This window comes from Falco naumanni, chromosome 13, assembly GCF_017639655.2.
Source record: "Falco naumanni isolate bFalNau1 chromosome 13, bFalNau1.pat, whole genome shotgun sequence".
Classification (NCBI taxonomy): Eukaryota; Metazoa; Chordata; class Aves; order Falconiformes; family Falconidae; genus Falco; species Falco naumanni.
Window position 1 is genome coordinate 22103288 of NC_054066.1, and position 20027 is coordinate 22123314.

Consider the following 20027-nt stretch of genomic DNA (forward strand, 5'->3'; position numbering starts at 1 on the left):
GTCAATTTTTTTTTTTTCCTCAGCTATAAAGCAGCGTTGGCAACCACTTAAGAATTCCAGCATTATGACTGTATATCATCATTATCACCTACAGTAGATTATGAATAGGTATTTTCTTACAATAGCACATGAAGCCTGAGAAAATGAAAGATGTTTTCCTATTCTTTAGGCCTTCTGGGGGTAGAAAGAGGGATGGAAAAAGAGAATTAAATATTAACAGAGTGAACAGATCACTAAGCAAAAAACAATTAAATAGCACAGCATCCATTCAACAATAACACCAAATCATGATGCAACTGCTGAGCGTGGGGTGACATACTAATCATGGATTAAAGGGACTGATTTGTGTCTCATGAGTATTCATGGGCAAAACCTGATACGTGCAAACTGATCTCGGGGAAATATGTTTTGTGGGAAACATGAGGTTATACTAGTGTCTGAGCAAAATGATGATGACTTTTCTTGACTGTGCCTTAGGGACAAAGGAAATATTTACCTTTTATCTCTCACTTTCTTTTTTTGTGGAGTTGTTTTCCTCCTCTCCACAGAATAAGACACAGGGGTTTTTTCCCATCTACCTGCTCACCCTTGTACTTGCCTGTACAAATACAGGTGATCATAAAAAACCACTCCCATCACTTGATGTCACCCAGGAAATCAAAGGTTAGAATGAATCACGGCGCATACCATTGTGGGCAACATTCCTCTAACGGCACCCAGTAGCCACTGGTTCTGAAGATGAATCACCCTATAAACAGAGAATGAGATGGTGTAAATCCAGCCCCGTACCAGCCGTGCTGTCAGCGCTTGCACATGACTCACCACATGGGGAAGAAGCCATGGGACAGCAAATAGAAAAAAGTCCTTCCTCGGTGGGAGCGTCTTTTCTGTACCACTAGAGTTGCCTGGCTCAGCTTCAGTGCAAAGACTGCTGTTAGTCATACAGTACCACACAACCTTTTTTCTTCCAGTTACATCCAGCTTGGGATGAAGGAAAATTAAAAACACTAATGGGCCTAATTATGGTGTCCTGGAGAAATTTCCCTTATAGACCAGAGAAGACCCCAAGAAACCAATGAGTTCAAACAGTGCTGTATAGAGAAAAGGTCAAATATGCTAAATAGCTTTCTTACTCCACCAAAGTGAAGATGGTCACACACCCCTTGTGGAAAGCCACAGAGCTCTGCAGCTCTTCCAGGATCACTCCTGTCTCCGGCTCCTACTGCTCCTGGGCCTTGCATCATGGGACCACAAGCCTTCTGCTTGCCTCCAGCCACTGTCAAAGCCATCTGGGAGCAGATACAAGAGGATCAGAGCTACCTAGGCCCCGCTAACTCCTGGGGTCAAGGACCAATGTGCCTTCTCTGCTTTACTCCTCGTTCTCCACTCTCACGTTTCTTGCTCAGCATCCACCTGCCTTTCCTTAGTCTCCTTTCAGCTCCAGGAAAGAAAATCTTGTCTAGTGGTGCCTGAGCACCAGCTATTGCCATGCAGGCAGGGGGCCATGTGCTTTGTGCAAAAGACTTTTGGGAGATGATCCTTTGCAATATTTTCCACTAAACAACGACCCCAAAACAAGGAGGCCACTCATGACTTCAGTGCCACTGGGGAGGCCATTGCTGGGCATCCTAAGGCATCTGATTTACGTAGCTCCAGCCCTGATAGCACAGACTGGTTTCTTTTCCCCATTTTACAGTTTGGAAAGTCCCCAATTCTTCCATCTACATCCTCGTCTTTGCCGTCAATCAATGATGTCAGTGAAGGACTGTTGGTTAATATTGAGATTGCTCTTCTCAATCACTTTCTGAGCAGTTGTCTTGCTTTCAGCACAGTGAAAAATCCAGCAGTTAAGGCAGTACATTTTTATAATCTTAATGGAGCTCATACTTTAAAGTTTAAAGGAGCTTAAACAGTGGGAAAGCCCTGTGGAAAATCCAGTGCTTTCATATGCAAGTCAGGTTTTTGGTTGTGTGTTAGTTGTTGTTATTTTCAGTAGCCGGTGTTTCATTTCTGTTCAGAAGCAAATGTAAAAAAGCAAGTGAGCAATTTATAATGAAATAATCAATGCCGGTGGTGAATTCGCACTTAGCCTTGCCTATGATCAGAAATTTCTCTTGGGGGCAGCATTTCTTACAGAGATGGATGGATTTATTTTCCATCTTCAAAATGTTTACTAGCACATCTAGATCTCCTGCTTCAGCCGTACTGCTGGTTGAGGGCCAAGAGCTCCCCCCCTAATGCCAGCAGGGGAGAGCAGAGGCATCGCAAAGTGGAACAGCAACCTGAAGACAACACAAAGGCAGGCCACTGTCTCTTTCCCTTCCCCTGAAACCCCCCACTTAGCAGCTCTGGGTGGAGCATTCACGAGAAACTTGCAGTTTACCCAGCCTACCCTCCATGGGGCTTGAGAGCCCCTCCATCCCTCCAGGGTGGGCTTCACGGAAGCACCAAAGCTCAGGCTGCTTGTAGTGACACCAGGCACCAGGGGGATAACTAATGCTGGTGACTGTCTGAAGCTCTGTCCTCACCGTAAGATGAAGCATGTGGAGCTGACTTCAGGCTGCTGAAAGCCCTAAGTCACCTAACATCTGCCCACACTGCCTTGCCTCCTGCCCTAAGCCTTAAGGGGCTTGCTTTAATGGTGTGGGAGACAGACAAGTCTGCTGGTGAGTAAGTAGGCTGGGGACTACGCCAAGGTGACGGAGAAAATGTAGCCAAGTCATGCTCTGTGTAGGTCAGATGCAAGAGGCTGCCCCACACACACGCCAGGAGGTTACAGAGCTATAAATGTTTAATTGCTTTCCCCACATCAGTCTCAGTAGGTGAATGAAACCCTGCAAGGTGGATGGGAGAAGCAGATGCAGTGTTTGCTTATGCTCAGGACTACGGGCTCTCAAACCCTGCTGCGTTCTCAGGAGCATGCATCCAAACTAGGTGAAAATATAGCTGAGGATAGCTAATTAACTGTGTGGTTGTTAGCAGTCCGTGAGGACTCAACTTCGCCTGTCAACTAAACATGAAGAATGCGGCTGAGGTTCAACATCTTGAAAAGAAAGTGTTGATGAGCAAAAGACTGAAGAAACCAAGCAGCACATTGTGAGAGATGGAAGTAAGAGCAGAAGGGTGTTCCTGCAGGGAATAGTCCCATAAACCTGGATGATTACACAGCACAAAATAAACTGAGGAGCTCTGCATCAATGAAACTTCACAAAACTTGCCAGGCAGGATGTCAGGAGTTCAGTATTTATCAACAAAGCCATGGAGACAGTTGTACTTACAGCTAGGCTAATCACGGGAGCTCCAAAATAGACACTTCTGAAAGCAAGCAGAGATAATCCCAGGCCATTTTTGGAAACTGTGCTCTTCTTTTTTCCCTTTTGCTAGCTCCAGACCATCTGGAAACTGAGGTGACTGATTTTCATCTTGCTTATGCGACCGTAAATCTGAAGCAAATTTAGCAATGGCAAGAAGGTGATGTGGGTGTAGTGGGCTGGAATGCCTGAGAACCATCTTTATTGTTATTATTAAGCTGTAACTGCATGTAGGACTATAAATCAGCCCACCCTGCTGATAATGGAGTGTAGGTAGCACTACACTTTCCTAACCAGCCCGAGACCGGTAGGGTTTTGTGGCAACGCACACTAGTGAGTGCCTGAGCTCTTCATGTATTAGGAAGAGCCGTGGCTCGCTCTTTCCTGTCACTGGCGTGGCTGGGCCACTAAACCACCTCTGCTTTCTTCCCTGACAACTGGATCTTTGTCCCTGCCTGTGTTTGGCAGTGCTTCTCTGAGCAGATAGTCTATTCTGCAGACTTTTGGACTTGTTAAATACAGCAGCTTTTCACATGGGGAACCGAAAACCTTCCTGCAGAAATGAAGCATAACAAGTGTAGCCCGCCTGAATTATGGTAGATGTTGCTGGTTACCTTTACTCACTGTCCCTAGGTTTGAGAGGATGAGAATCTTACAGCAGAGCTATGCACTTCTGCTTGGTGCTGTGGAAGATGCCTCTGGCCTGATATCCCTCTCCACATCCATGCACCATAGGGCAATTTCCTCTCTTTTGTCTTCTTGCTGGGAATCTCCCCTTTCCTGCTGTGCACAATGCCTCCTGCTCATGTCAACTGGGATCTCACCTGGGATATCCCAGTGTCAAAACCATGATGCTGAACAGACTGATAGAAGTCTCACCACTGGCAGTCACGCAGGTAGTGTGCTTACAGACATCTCTGCGTGGGGCAACAACTGGCAGGTGAGACCGGCAGTTGACAGTGGTGGGTCCTCAGCTTCCTGGGGCCACTGCCACCCTGGGCCATGAAATCATCTATGACTTCTTACAGGACGCTGCTGGGAGGGCCTCAGAAGCACAGATCAGACTTGATGTGTCTCAGTGTTAGAAAGAGATCATCTTGCAGCCTCTGTGTGTGTTGTAAGCAGATCATCTTGGCTGTGCGGCCAACAAAGAGGCCTCTTTTCGCCTGCTGTCTGCCTTCGTATCCTTCACTTCAAATGCCAGGGCACTGTTTTCCAACTGCAACGCTCTGTCAGGTCTTGGGGGAAGGGAGAACTGGTCCTTATCTTTAGTATCATAGAAAAGAGCTGCAGAAAACATCTTGAAGGGTTTCTAGCCCTCCCCCTCTCAGTCTACATGAGTAAACATCCTCACTTAGGTGTGCCTTTTACCATATTAATAGCTACTTCCCTTTCCGTAATCACTGGGTTATTGCTGAAGAAATTGCAGCAACATTAATAGCAAGTGACCCGCAAATTCAATACAACATCAAAGGTCATGGAGTTATATCACGCAATGAACTTACTTTTGATGAATTGGTCCCATCCCCTGGAACATTCTTACAGTAATTTAAAGAGTCATAACATCTTACCATGTGCTGCTTCAACTTTTTGACATGAAGCTAAAAATAGCAAGCGCTGCAAAGCCTGGGAGAACAGATTCAAGTTCAGATCTGAGCTGAAAATCCCCAGTGTTTCAGGATGTTCGCATGAGTGTTTTGATTTCAACACACCATAAAGACAAGGTTAAACCAGGAAGTTTGGGTATGAGTCCAGAGCAGGAAGGGGACAGGTACAAAAAGTGGGTGCCTGACTTCATCCTATTTCTATTTAAAGAATCACAGTATCAAAAGCCTGGCAACCGATTTGAATGTAGAGGCCAATTGAAAACGATGTGATTATAAGCAGATGCTGCTCAGGCTTCGGTTGCTGTGCTGTTTGCTGTCTGCCACTGTGTCACCACACAGGTGCAGGCCCCCATCTTGGATCTTGCTTACCCACTGTGCAACGCCTAATACCGCTCACTTGCCTCACCAGGCGGATAGGAGGGCGTATCAGTCATTTTGGTTTTGCCAAGCACTTTGGGAGCGTTGGATGAAAGGTGCCATTATTACTGTTACTGGTGGCAGTGATGTGCTGCCTCTCTCTGAATCGACCACCCTACTGGGGAGGCAGACACTTGGGGAGGTTTTGAGCTCAGAGGAAAAGCAGGTGCTGAGCAGCTGCGTACCAGGAGGCCTGATGAGTGTGTGGCAGTGTGAACTCTGCGTCCCATGATCCCACAGGAGGCCAAGCCAGGGCTTACAGCCCTTCGCCACAGCCTTTCCTCCTCTGCCCTGACTGCCTGGGTAAGAAAGAGGATCCCTGCGCTTTTTATATATCTGACTCCTGAGAAAATGTGGAGGCTTGGACCATTTTTGTTTGTGTTTCCATAACTCTCCTCCGACACACGTCTGCTGTTCTTTGATTTGGGCTGGCTAAGCTCACGCAGCGGGTTGTTCCAGCCCTCTGGGACACAGGGTGACTGCATTCGAAGCGGCGAGGAGGAGGCTCTGCCTTGTTTACGTTTTGGAGCATGAATGCTAGCTTGCAATCCTGTGGGCTGTTCCGGTTATCAGGCACGGCACTGCTCTGCTGGCAGCTCCCCCATCTTGAGCTGTAGCGAGCAATGCGATGCGTTAGGTAATCCACAATGTGGGAAGGGTGAACACCCTGCCATTTACTGGTTATTTATACACCCAGATTGGCTTTCTCTGCCTGCCTATTTCTTTTTTTTTAAAGGGAATTATGAAAATTGAATGTGAATGTGAAAATGAAAAGGTCTTTTTTGAAACTGTTGTCTCTTCCCCTTGCCTAGATGTGGCCAAGGGCATTTTCTTCTGTAGTCCCCGTCGCTCCCATCGAAACCTCTGAGACACATCACCGTGTGGAAGCTGTTGTGAGGCAGTACCCCCACCACCGGGCCGTCAGGTATGGGGAAGACTGGGAATGGAGAACCACGGCCACAGTGGTGCCAGGCAGTGCAGCCAGGGGAGAGTAGCACAGTGTTTGGGCTTTCTCAAGGGTTTAAGAGCAAAGGCTGGAAAATCAGTCCTTTTGCTAAGGCTTAAAGGCACATTTTGAGACTACACGTGCTGTGAAGCCCAGGTGGGTATGCGCAGATGTTATTCATTGGGTTTGGATTGGACCAACATGTCTGCTGCTCTGCATTTCTTGCCATCCGCTGTTTGATCTGTGCAGGCACCGTGGATTGCAGGTTAGATCCTGGGCAAGCACGTGTGATGTTTTGGGGTAATTCAACCCAAGCTTGTGTTGTGTTTGTTGGACTGCAGACAGGAAGAAAGACTGTCAAGACAGTCGTCTTCTACCCATCTGTCCACTCTTTCTTTTATAACAGGGATTTCTGTATCTTTTCCTTCACCTCAAGAGAAATAACAGCAGAGTGAGGTTTGACGCTGCCCTGGTCCCACTGTTAGACGTGGGTTAGGTAACCAGGCTGCTCTCTTCAGCCACAGGAGGCCCCTAGGCAAAACCAATAAAATGCAGAGGGAAATATTCTGCACTTGCACAGTCTTTTGTGCCAGGAGCTCTCAGTGTCGTACCCACAACAATGAATCGGGCCTCGCAATGCTCCTTCGGGGCCGATTAGCACAATCACATACTTTTTGGAAGGCTACATGAGAGCCAGTTAAAGTCAAAATCATTAATTCCAGTATGTTCTCCTGCGTGATAACTGGATCAGCTTATCAGGGCACCTAATCCGCGGGTCATGGGGCCCTTTTCCTGACTGCCCACAACGTCAGCATGAAGCAGTGGATGGTCAGGTGTTCCCTTAAGCTTTTTCCCAGATGCTGAAAAATAGTAGGATTCTGCAGGGACTTAGCAGACTGAGTCAAGAAGCTGGAGAACCTGATAAATCCCCAGTTTCTACTTACTTTCCCCTGAGGATCTATACAGCAGGAAAAGTGCCCTCCTGTGTGACTTTCCTGCCAACCATGGCCCCACTGGGGAGAGACCTGCGTGCTGCCAGCAGCTCCCGTGGGTCCAGGTCACCAGAGGGCATCACTGAGATATGCAGAGCCCAAACTTGGCTTGGATTAGGCCAAGAATTCGGTGGGGCCTACAAAGAGGGGAATTTCATGGATTTCACTGTTAACACTGTATCGAGCCTACAGGCACCACCCTACACGCACCCCTTGTGCTTTTGGCTCAGAGCTCCCTGCAGAGAACAGCAACCACCAAGATCATGCAGGCGTCAGGGTTGGGATGGGAGCTGTACGGGCAGTGGATATGGAGGCTGCACCTCCTGGTTTTCCTCCTCACCATGTGGCCACTGTCCTTTTGCAGAGCCAGCAGCCTAGGAGTAATTAAAATAAAAAAAAAATAAATAAGTTAACAGAATAAATGCATAAATAAACATGGATCCTCACAATGCAAATTAAGGCCATATTACAGGAGAAATTGAATCCAAAGAATGCAAACAGTCAAACAAATAAACAAGCAACAAAAGAAAACCAATTATTTTTCAAGAGAGTCACAAATGAGTAAACAAAACAATGAATGCCTCTGGCCTCCAGCATCCGTGCACTGGCACTATCAGAACGCCAAGGAGCAAGGCCCAGGCTTCCTTTTAAAGTCACCTCTGCCTCACCATGATGCCCCTCTGCCCTGTGCCTTGTTTATCTCAGATTAAAATTATTTAATCATGGCGCATGGCTTTGTCCAATTGACCTGACACCATTTTCTTTTTGGTTAAAGCCATACGTTAGACAAAATCCCAGAAGGATGAGGATTTCTTCTTTCGTTTTCCCAGAAGGACAAGGATTTCTTCTTCCATTTTCCTTGCAGCATCCACTTGAGAAGAAATTAATTTCTTCCCCCCCACCCCCCCTTGATTGGCCATGCAGTCTTACAAGATTTCCCTGCATCGTTTGAAAACCAGTGTAGACGGTTGGTCTATTGTGAGAAACCACAGGGAGTTTTTAAGCTGTCGCATCGCAGTTACCAGCTTTAGCTTCACCAGGATGAAAATAGACAATAGTGAGAGGAAGGGGGTTCTGGAGATCTCCAGCTCACTGTTTCCAATTAGGAAGCAACTTCGGCTCGTTCTACCGCTGCAGCCAATCTTCATTAGCAGCACAAATTGTTCGAATCCATGCACAGGATCTGATTCAAGGAAACTTCCCTGTTCGGCAAAGCACTTCAGCACATGCCCCAGTCCTGCTGAAGTCAAGGAGGTTGACGCAAATGCTCCAAGCAGCTCACAAGCCCCTCAGTCCTCCCCAGACCTGCAGCTCGCATCCTGTGGGACAGGGAGGGCAGAGGGAGTCCCCCGGTCCCCGCCGCACAGCCTCGTGCTCCCTCGCACCACCTCCACGGCCACAAGACCCAACTCGAGTGCCCACGTCTCCTTGTACTTTGATCCACGCCTAGCTTAAGCATAGGCCATCCTGCTGCTTTTGGCACCCTGTTACCCAAAAGGGCAGTACAGTCTGCTTCTAACTGTGTTGCAATGAACCAGCCAGTGGTAAATTTACTATTTACCCCACTTCTTGGCTAATTTTATTGATTTTAGCCAGGGATTACTCAAGCTTTCCAGCCGAGTACTATTCGACGTCAGTGCGGGTGGAAGGATCTGGCCCTCATTTACTGTCCTTCCTAGTTTATTGCCTTTGTTTCTCTTTTCACAGATTAATTACAAACATCTCACTCTGTGAACTCCCACTGTACAGTGGTTGTGTGATCTCAGCGCCATGAATTATAGATGCCTGACATATCACACCAAGCTATTATGATTTTTTTTCCACAAGCAAGCTATGAATTATGAAGAAGGTCTATTAAATTTATAATATTCTCTATCTTTGGTATAGGAATGGGAAGGCACAGCCTGATGATGCCTTTATATTGCAGTCCCCTCCCCCTCCGGACTCAGGCAGAGCAGACAACGCAAGTCACAATACAAACTCTGTATGTTTGATAAAAATGATTGATGTCACAGGGATGTCAGCCTTGGAGTCCCTCCTGTTAGTCACGGGACTGCGCCTCATGGGTTTGCTCAGATTGTGGGTGGCTGTGTGGGCCCAAGACCCCCTGCACGAGGGGCTGCGGGCGACAGCCCCACAGCAACAGCTCCACCGCCCGCCTTCCCTTCCCTGGCTTTGTGGGAGGCTAGTGCCAGGGGGGTTAACTGGAGTGGAGGGAGATGTTGGCAGAGGACTTGGGACCACGGAGGCCAAACACCCAGAGACAAGAGCAGTGGCCCTCGGCTGCCTCCTGTCAGCCATTTCCCCTCAGCGGCACCCCCACCAGGGTGTCCCCTCAGCAGCCTTCCCCCAGCCGCTTCCCCTCAGGGGTCATCCCTCAGCAGTTTCCCTTCAAGGGTCTCCCCTCAGCACCCTCCTCTTGGCCGTTTCTCCTCAGTGGACCCTCCTTAATGGTTTCCCCTCTTGGGGTCTCACCTCAGCACCATTCCTGCGGCCATCTTCCCTCAGCAGCCCCTCCTCAGTGGTTCCCCCCCCCCCCCCCCCGGGGTCTCCCCTCAGCAGCCTTCCCTCAGGGGTCTCCCCCTCAGCACCCTCCTCTCAGCTATTTCTCCTCAGCGACCCCTCCTCAAGGGTTTACCCCGGTGGTCTCCCCTCAGCGGCCTATCCCCTCAGGGGTCATCTCTCGGCCATCGCCCCTCAGCGGCCCATACCGAATGGTTCCTCCCCCGGGGTCTCCCCTCAGCGGGCTTCCCACAGCCGCAGCCCTGCGGGGTCTCCCCTCAGCACCCACTCCCACCCCCACCCATCTCCCCTCAGCAGCTTCCCGCCGCGGGGGTCCCCCCGGGGCCGGCTCCCCTCGGGGCGCTGGGCGGCCGCAGCCCGGGCCGGGGGCGCTGCGCTGCCCCGCCCCCCGCCTCCCCTCCCCCCGCGCGGCAGCCCCGCGCCGTGCCCGCGCGCCGCCGGTGATGTCAGCGTGTTATTGACTCTCCCAGCCTGAATGACTGAGCACCGCGGAGGGGGCGGGGAGGCCGCGCCGCGCGGCGCCCGGCCAGGCGGAAATGGGCGCGCGGGCCGGGGCGGGGGAGGGGCGCGCCGCCGCGCGCGGAGGGGGGGAGGGGCGGGCGGCAGGTGGGGCCGGGCTCGGCCGCCGGCGGGAGGCGCCGCGAAATGGCGGCCGCGCCGCGCCAGGCCCCACCGGGCCCGCCGGGCTCCGGCCGGCCGCAGGGCCCCGGCAGCAGGCAGCGCCGCTCCCCCGGCTCCGACGGCCGCCCGCCCGCCGCAGGTGTCCCGCAGCGCGGCGCCGGGGCCTGGCGGGGCGCGGGCGACAGGGCGGGCCGCGGCGGCCTGCAGCCACGGGCGGTGTCCCGTGTCCCCGCGCGTCCGTGCCCGGGCCTCGCAACGCGTGTGCTGGGTGGCGTCGCCACAGCGCGGCCTCCCCATGTGCCTGCCCCGTGCGGCCCGGCCGGCACCCCCGGCTGCCCCAGAGACGGACACTGGGCCGCTGTGCGCCGCCCGGAACGGCACTGCGAGACAGAGACAGCCTTCCCCGGCCCGGCCGGGCCCTGTCACCCTTGGCACAGCTCGGCCACGTCACCTGCCTTATCACGGCACACACACCTCTTGTTCTGGCTTTCCAGGCTGGTCGCGCCGTGCCCGTGCTGTCTCGTTCAGGGTTGTACGGAATGTATCACCTACTCCTTCAGTGTTCAGACAAGCCATTTGAAGCGTTCTCGTGTGTTTCCAACTTAGCCTTGCCACAAGGCTTGCGATTTATTGCGGCAGGGAGGCTGCTGGGTGCTGTGCGCCCCGCTCTGCAGCGTTGCCTCGTGTTTCGCCGTCGGCCTCTTCCCGTGCGTGGCCTGCAGACGCACAGCTAGGTCGGGAGCGCCTTCAGATGGGTTTGTTTCTTATTTGGGTGAGAGGGATGGAAAGGGTGTGCTGAGCACGGAGTATGTTCCCCTGCTCAGCTTGGATCAAAGCAAGGGGTTAAGCGAGAGACGGTCTCTGCATTACCCCCGGTGTTTTCCCTGCCCAGCGAGCTGTGGCTGGTGGCAGGAGCTGGGAGCAGTGCTGGTGCTCTGTTAGTCACAGGTGGGTCTCGGAGTGCGGCGCTGAGGCTTCCCTCCTAACCCAGACCCAGAGGATATCAATTTCTTGGACTGTTCACATCACTCGGAGCTTCCCCAGCGGCTCCACGTGATGCGGGATTGGGCGCAGGGTGCCTGACCTCATGGTGTGGGAGTCACCTGCACTGACAGCAATTTGCCCTGTTGGTGGGGTGTCATGGGCAGCAGTGCAGTTCAACAAGGGACACGGGGAGAAAATGATGGCGTTTAATTTTTAGGCTAGCTCAATGCTATCATTGTGAACAGCAGGCATCCATTCTGAGCATTTGGCCAATATTTATGGGATCAAATATCTGCTAATAGTGGGGAAGTTTAAATTGTGGGGTACAGAAACACTCCAGAAGCAAATGCCCCAGTATTCATTTCAGTGCATGTGCAGAGTGATTAAAGCCCAGACTGCCATTTACCACCTGAAAGCTGGTTCTCACAGGATAAAGCATAGGGAGAAATATCTGCAGCATAGCTGAATCTTCTTGTCTGTGCCCAACGGGAAGATAGGGGCTTTACTGGAGCATCCCATGCGTGTTCCCTCTGGGAGCTGCTGAAGCCAAATGAGACGGACACAGCAAATGCCTTCTGGATATAATCGTTCACAGGCACAGCAGAAGGAAAGGAAGAGTTCTATAAACAATTATCTATGCAAGCTGCAAGAGTAGCATTTCCACTAGCTCTCCAGGGCCCTGATAATACTCCCTGAGACATGCTGAGATGGATAGGATTTATAAACCATGGATAGGTATTTCCTACGTTGCAGCTCTCTCGGCAGTATTATTCCATGAAGCTCTCTGTAGAAGACATATATGTTCATGAAAACATTTTATAGTCCTGTTGTGCTGGGATTAATATCAGACAAGAAAGTCTAGACCATGTGCACTTTGTTCTTCCCAGCGCATTTCTGAGTCCACAAATAGAAAAGAGCACACAGGAGCATGTGACTATTAGGTAACTAATATTCTTGCAGCTTTATGCAATTCTGGCATTTCATACAGAGTTTTCACAATAATTTACAGGCGATGCATTTCTAAAGAAGCAGGCAGCAGCTGTGTATGCTTCCAAAGATGGTGTCTCAATCTATAGGTGTACAGATGTAAATAACCTGTCTTGACATATAAAAGCTACTAGCCAGTGTTGCATGCGACATTGCACGGGAAGTCACTGGCTCAACGCGGTGAATGGTTTTCACTCACACAAAATGTGCTGCAGCTGGCCCCGCCGTGGGGGGTGTATCTGATAAGGTATCACACCTCCTTGCAGTGGTGGCATTGTGTAAAACCCTACAAACACCCACCCTGTCCTGACCCCTGAGGTTCCCCCACACTGTCTGCTCTCACTCTTCTCATTTTTAGGACTGTGATCTTCAGGAACAGCTGTTTGTAGATGCTGCTTAGTAGCGATCACAGAGCGCCTCCAAGTAGCTGAGAAGGATGTGAGGTGACCAGAACGTTTTTGGAAGTGGCTGTCAGCTGAATGAAACTACCAAGGGCAGAGGTGGGTTCTCCATTTTGGTGCATTCAAATGGGGCTGTATGTGCCTTTCTGAAAGGAACTGACTACCCAGCACAACACAGTATAGGGAACTTACTGGACAACACAACACTGTAACTGGAGGGAATTGAAGATAGGACATTCAGGAGGTCAGATTAGAAACCCATCTGCCCTTGTAGCCCCAGGCTCTGGGGACAGAGGTGATGTAAGATACCAGCCCCAGCTGCAGCTACTGACACCGAACCAGTCCACCTCATTTTTGAGACAATTACTCTATTATGACAGCCTGTTTTGTTGAAAATGCCAGGATCTATTTCATGAATAACATAAATGAAGACTGTGGAGTCAGAAGCTTCCTCAACAAAAAAAGACTGATTCATCTTCCTGAGGCTGGTATGGACCTGTTTTGAACTTACACCACCGTGAGAATGAGCAGGGCCAACTCCAGAAATCCCATTCCCATTCCGTAAGAAGGGCAATATTGCTGCCTTGTAATATTACCCACACACAGAACTTCTTCATGTGGAGTGAGCTGAGCTGCAGGATGGGTTTAGTACAGCAGAGCCTTCTCTCTCCAACATGACGATGAAATCTCATCGCACGCCTTGAACATTCCCCATCACCATCTGCTCCCAACTCTACCACTGTATGACCAGGGTGTTCCTGTGCATTGCACAGTCATTGGTGTGCACAGAGCCTTTCTGTCTGCTGACGGGAACCTATAGTATCTTTAGGTCACGCCCTCTTTTAAGGAAGTTGGTATTTGAGGCAACCAAGGATGCACAAGCTACGCCTGTGTCGGCTGCAGCCCTCCTCCAGGACAGGAGCGCTGTCAGATGAGTGCCTTGCAGGGAAGCTCTTAAAAGGGGAACTGAACATGTTGTGCCGAACATGTTTTGTTTTACATTAGGCTTATAATTTTAGGTCTAATGTTTGGTTTGGAAGCTCAAAGCCATGCTCGAGCCCACAGCTGCCAGCTCTAGAGCAGGCAGTGGTGTAATAGTCATTTAATTCCTCTGTACTGTAATCTGATGGTGGAATGTGCTCCCAAGCTGCTTTTAGGTCTGACTGGGGAACAAAATCAATCACAGAATGCACATTACAAGAAAAGCGCTGTTGGTGTCAATTACCTAAGCTCTGCGAACGTAACTCTTCTAATTTCCTGTTAAATCAGTAATGTTACCAATCTCAGTCTATTATTTTAATTAGGACTGTGACTGCAGTTGCTAGGAGCCGAGAGAGCGCAGACAAATGCGAATGTGTAATTAGTCCCACAAACGAGTGGCAAGTTGAATGTGTCAACATCATGGATAGTTACAACATGGGGTGCAGCAGGAGGCCAAGTGATTTGGGCCAGATTCTGATCTCACTGGCCTCGGCGCCAGCCCAGGCAACTCCGCCGAGGTCAGAATTACCCCAGACGTGAGCTGGGGTTAGGGAATCTGGATCTGGCCCCTGGTCATCACAGTTTCTTGGAGCTTCCCCTTGGGTTATTTTTAAAATGTCTGATGTCCCATCTTGTTTGATTAATTTATTTTTTTCTTGCAGTAATGCCTCCTCAGAGCCAATTACCCTGCAGCAAACACTGCTGTCAGGTTAGCTGAACGTGGGTGTTCCCAGCGCCAGTCGGCATCGGATTCCAGCCCTCCCCAGGGACCGGAGCTCCTAGGGTAGGTATGGAAATGCTTGGCTCCTTCCTCTCCCTTCCGAGCTGTGAAAGAAACCTCTCAGTTTCTGTCACATCTGACTGCCTCATGCATCCCAAGAACAGCCTGCACATTGACAAGGGAGGCAGGCATACCGACAGCAGAGCAGCATTAGCTACCAACCTTGCCGAAAAAAAATAAGCCAAGGACAGAATCCCTGGCTAAATATAGAGCTGAACTGCGAGTGAAAACAATGTGGCAATGCAGCTCCGTCAAAATTAAGAATGAAAATGTTAAGCCGCTGCTGCTTGATGACCCCAGGCTGCTCACAGCGAGCAGCGTATGCCCGAAGGTCCAGCCTGCCGCCGGTACCTAGTGCGGAATGGCGCAGTAGGGAGAACGCTGCTTTTATTAGCACTTGGCTATCGGTCCACGCTCCACAAATAAACAAATGGGCTGGGTGCATGTCATCCCAGTTCACGTGTTACAGAAATAACACTGGACTGGAACCAGAGTTAACACAGCTGAGATTCAGGATGCAGCTGACTTTGAGGGAGGGAGGATGGCAGAGCCTAAGTTAGGCTATACCTGCCATTGGAGGCAAACCTGATTTACAGCTCAATCCATCTTCTACACTCTAATTTCCCTGCTTTAGTAGGTCACTCTCCTACTTCACTTCACAAGGTACTTCTTTTGGAACAAATAGACTAGGGAAGAGTCATGGGTTTGGTGTATATTAGATGGGCTGATTCAGCCACCTTTCCAAGACAAAAAATATTGTATAAATAGTATGATAAAGAGAGAACGTACCTTGAGGTTTTTGTGTGAAGGTTATTGATAGGGGACCCGAGGACCATGTAGCAATACTGTGGCAATATGACCACTGCAATGCCGTAGGTGCTGGTACCTCCTTTGGGACTGGCTATGGCTTCATGCCCTCACTTGTGGGTTGGGTGGGTTGGGTTGGGTTTTTTCCTCCTCTGCCCTGACCTTTAAACAGAGGTCAGGCACCATTAAGAGCCCATTTCCTCAGTGATGGAGCCTCTGCCATTGCCTTGCAACAGCTGCTGCGATGATGCAGAGGGTGCCTTACTCGAGCTGTTGTTGTCTTCCCACTTACTTTCCTTAAGTCCTACAGGAAATCGCTTTAACCAAAACCACATTGCATATGCATTATACAATAGTAGGCTGTTGTTACTGTCAATGGTGAGTTTTCAGACTTCAGCCCTAGCCCGATGCACATGTGTCCTTGTGACAGAAGAGCCAGCAGCCCACCCAGCTGAGCAGGGACCAGGGGAAGGAACTGAGGTTTATCACCACTCATGATGATCAGGTGCCCGGTCCACCCCGGAGAGCCCTGGCCCGGGTGGCTGTCACCACAGGGCTCTGAGTTGTTCCAAGTCAATACACTCACAGCCTGGATCAAAGAGCCCAGGGGCTGGATAGAGCTCCCTGCTGCCTATGTACACCATGAGACACCTGTGTTGTGTAGGAAATGCTTGTCCGTAGGGAATCGCCATCCCCACACCCTCCTGGCCTGAACGCAGCACAGAACTGTAGGAGCCACAGCTGGTGGCACGCTGCGACACAGCACGTGCTCAGGTGATCCTTTACTCCAGGTTTCTGCAGGAGGGGAGGTGTAAAGCAGCTGTGCCGTGACAGCTCCAGGCTGGCCGGGCAGGTTCCTTGAACTGCTGTGCAGCCTTTTGAGGTGAACAGTCATTACCCTGTGATTAAAGTCTGCATGATGTCATAGATGTATAAAGATATCCATAGCCATAAGATTGTGCAACTAGCTTGTAATGTGCATGTTAATAAGGCTATTAAGGTTTACAAATATTCTGCTCTTCCTTACAGTTTATAATTTAATTAATTGCCAGTTAATTGTCTTATTTTCCCCCTGTGATTGATGTCAGTGAGTGGGATTAGGCAGCATCAGATGACAGAAGAAGGAGGAATGAATGCAGCATCCTATGATGGTATGAGAAGAGATGTTTTTATGGACAAATTCTTTCTGACATGGATGAATACCTCAATGAGATATCACAGAGTATCAGCTCAATACATATTGTAATGGGATCATTAGTGGAGGTACCAGCTGTGTGAGGTTTGTATTCACAAGCCACGAGTAACAGGGAAATATTGGCTCCTTGGAAATGTTTGCCAAGCATAAATCTTTCCCTTTTTACAGAGCTGGTACTCAGTTTACATAAAATGGGAAAATACTCTCTAAGGCCCGTGGGACTGCTCCAGCTATCCCTGAAGTCAGTCACAGCAGCAGAGCCTTTGGTGGAGGGAGGGAACCTAAACGCAGCCCTATTCGGCAGTATTTTTCCATGGGGAAAAAGTAAGAGGAGGGTCTTTTCATCAGCACATGTGAGCGGGGCAGTGGCTCCATCCCTGAAACAAGAGGCATCTCTATCTCTAAGCAGGGAAGGTGGGGTGGCTGAGCAGACACTGCATCTTCTCTCCCGAAGGCAGGATTCTGAGCCTCTCGCCAGGCTCGCTTGCACCCTGCCCACCCACAAATGCATGTCTGGTGGGTCCGGACGTGCCTGGAACATCTCTCCTTCAGGTCCTGCTGTGCATGTGGATTGGGGAGCTTGTCACCACGTCTCAGCCAAGCAGGTCACTAAGCCTCAGGGTGGCTCCTGACCTGCACTCTGTGGAGTATGAACCTGGGAGATGCTGCAGAAGGTACTACAGAGATTTTGCCTTCCCCAAGTCACTTTGGGAGCCTTTAGCTCCAAAAGCCTGCAGCGATGCCAAGCGAGGGGAGCCAGGGTAAATGAAAATCCAGTCTTACGTGACTTTTGACCGGACTTTGATCGCATTTCAGCAGAATGAACCTGGAGCAGTTCCAGTGGCTTTGGTGTGACCAGGATCAGTCAGTGCAAGAGGGCTGAACAGCACATAACCTGCATGTTCCCATCTGGGTGGGTGTGCAACGTGTGTGAACCCCTGCATAAATCAGCACAAACTAACTAGGTTATTTCTGAGGCTGTAATTGGAACAAAGAGTCAGCCAAACCGCATCTGTCTCTTTTAATTCATTCCTTCCATTTGGGGGACTTAGCCTTTAGAAACAGCTATCGGTGATTACATAAAAGAGATTAGCTAACATTTCTGCATAAATCAAGGCCAGCTCAAGATGTTTCCTACATGCGTTGCGAAACCCAGGGCTCATGGAGGACAAGTTCCTCCTGAGGGAGAGAGGCTCCCCATGCCCCGCACGGCAGGCGGTGCCGGTCCTTGGTGGGGCCAAGGACGGGACCTTCCTGCTCCTCAAAACAGCCTTTCAGGAGAAAAAAAACTCTCCAAGAAAACATGTGCATGGTGGGGAATGGTCTGCCCCGGGTTTGTCTGGTGTGGGTTTTTTCCACAAGAGCAGATTTTCTAGCCAAGATACATGATGGAAACAATGAAAGAAAGGAAGGGGAAGGGGAGCCTTGTTGTAAACCAGATTTCCATGTGTGAATGCAAATCAATCTCGCTGCTAAAGGAAGAGCCAAAGCAGAACATGTTACATTTACTCTTTTAGCGCAGTTGCTAACAAAATACCTTGATGCGAATGCTGCTGGATGACTCAACAAATCTTTTTGTTTCTTTTTTTTTTTCATTTTGAGGCAATTTCTTCATTTTCCCTCTCTTTGCTGCTCTGTTAACATGAAGGGTGAGGTTGTCCCAGGGTCAGGGAGTTGGAATTTCCCTTCCAGTGTTGTTTTAAGTACTCCTCTCCTTTTTTTCTTTCTTTTTTTTTGCAGCAGGTCAGAGCGGATCTGTAAGGAGGCTGGGGGGAGGCTCAGCCCTTCTCTCCCATTCGATCTGCCCTGGATGGTTCCAGTCCCCTGACAGTGAGCACCTGACTCGACGCAGTCCTTCCACGCCACCATCAACACGTCCACATCTCAGCTTCCCTAATGAGCTTTTAAGCAAAAAATACCAAAAGCAGTTGCAAGTTTTTGATTCCTTCATTTTTGAGGAACTGAACTTGAGGCACTGCAGCTGAGTTTCAACACTGCCCAGCACCAGTAGCTCCCATTAGCTGCCGAGTACTCATCGCTTCTTGAAATCAGGCCTAGAGAATCTCTTCATGGTGTTTATTGCTTAGAGTAGAATTTTGCTTCCAATCTGAGCAAGACCTGGGAGAAACCAAAGGGAGATTTCAGGTGGGAAACTGAAACAAAGCGCAGTTTAAGGTCTGCCATTTACATGTACGTTGGCTCCTCATTACGAAACCAGCTACCCAAAGGCATTTAGTAATATCTTTTAAAAAGCACAAAGGTACTCATTTCCTATTGAAACGTGCAGGAAATACATGCCCAGGAATAGAGCTGAAAATGAAGCTGGTTATCTGTCTTCATCCTTTGATCTCTATCATCTTTCAGAAGCTGGCCTCCAAGTGATATGCCCAAGGATGGATGAAATCGAGTGCTGAATCTTTATCTCTTCCACTTGTGCGTCTGTGCTGCCATTCACGACGCAGACATACTCCTCCTCGGGACTAGTCTAATGGCAATCAACAAGACTCATCCCAGAAATTAGGCTACCGGACAGGCATTCACAATGCCCTGCAGAGATGCCGCCCCATTTCCTCCCATCCAGGTTGCAGCTGCATCTGGCCCTCACTTCTGCCCAGATATGTGATGGATTTAAAGACCCATCCCAGTCCTTGACCTCCACTGAGGACCGTGGAGCTAGTCACTTCTGAAATAACACCCATAGAGAAGCTGAGACCTTTTCATGCTAGAAATACCACAGGGAGGAGAGTGCCTGTAGACACCAACCGCCTCTGTAGTGAAAGGAAATCTGAAGTTTCCCCTCTGCTTTTTCGTGCATAACAGCATCTGTATGCCTCATTTCCATCTTCACAGCTCCTGTAATTTACATACTGAACATTTGCAAAGCCTGAGATCCGGGTTCACTTTGTATCACATCCGATGACCTTCAGTGTATCATCAGAAAAGTTTCCAAGGCAATTTTCCCAAAGTGTATGAATGCGAAACATAAGACCATCAGGAAAGGAGAAAAGGGAAATAAAATCGGATTTCTGAGATATCCATCATTCAAAGATATATTTTCTCTTCTACGGCAGGACAAAAATATTTGAGCTTAAAAAAAAAGGAGTTTTGGCTTTAACAACTTGTTTCTTTACAGCAAGTGTTGGTATAAGGTCCCTCAATAAAGTAACTTTAATTAGGTTTGCCTTCCTAGATCTGCAGAAAGAATATTTCCATAATAAAATGCATTTGAAGAAATGTTAAGTAGGGGAAAAAAAATAATCAGAGAGCCAGGTTTATTTGCATTCCTTCCTAAGCAATGGCTGTACACCAAGTTTATCCATTTTGGTCCTGCGATCCAGTAATGAATCAGAAAAAAGTCTGGTGGTAAATAATTGGCAATCTAGGCAGAGATTTGTGACAGGAGGAATCCTGACCTCAGGGGATAGGAGCAGGACAGCAGGGTGAGAACAAGCAGCTGAAGCTACTTCTCCCTTC

The 20027-nt window shown here is 49.5% G+C and overlaps 1 long non-coding RNA gene across 1 annotated transcript; it reads left to right on the forward strand.

The window, feature by feature from the left end:
• Nucleotides 1-12432: 12432 nt before the first annotated feature.
• LOC121097142 lies at nucleotides 12433-17703 on the forward strand. The gene is made up of 4 exons (XR_005830795.1): nucleotides 12433-12888; nucleotides 14433-14554; nucleotides 16447-17227; nucleotides 17370-17703. It is a non-coding gene; the product is annotated as an uncharacterized LOC121097142 (long non-coding RNA).
• The last annotated feature ends 2324 nt before the right edge of the window (nucleotides 17704-20027 follow it).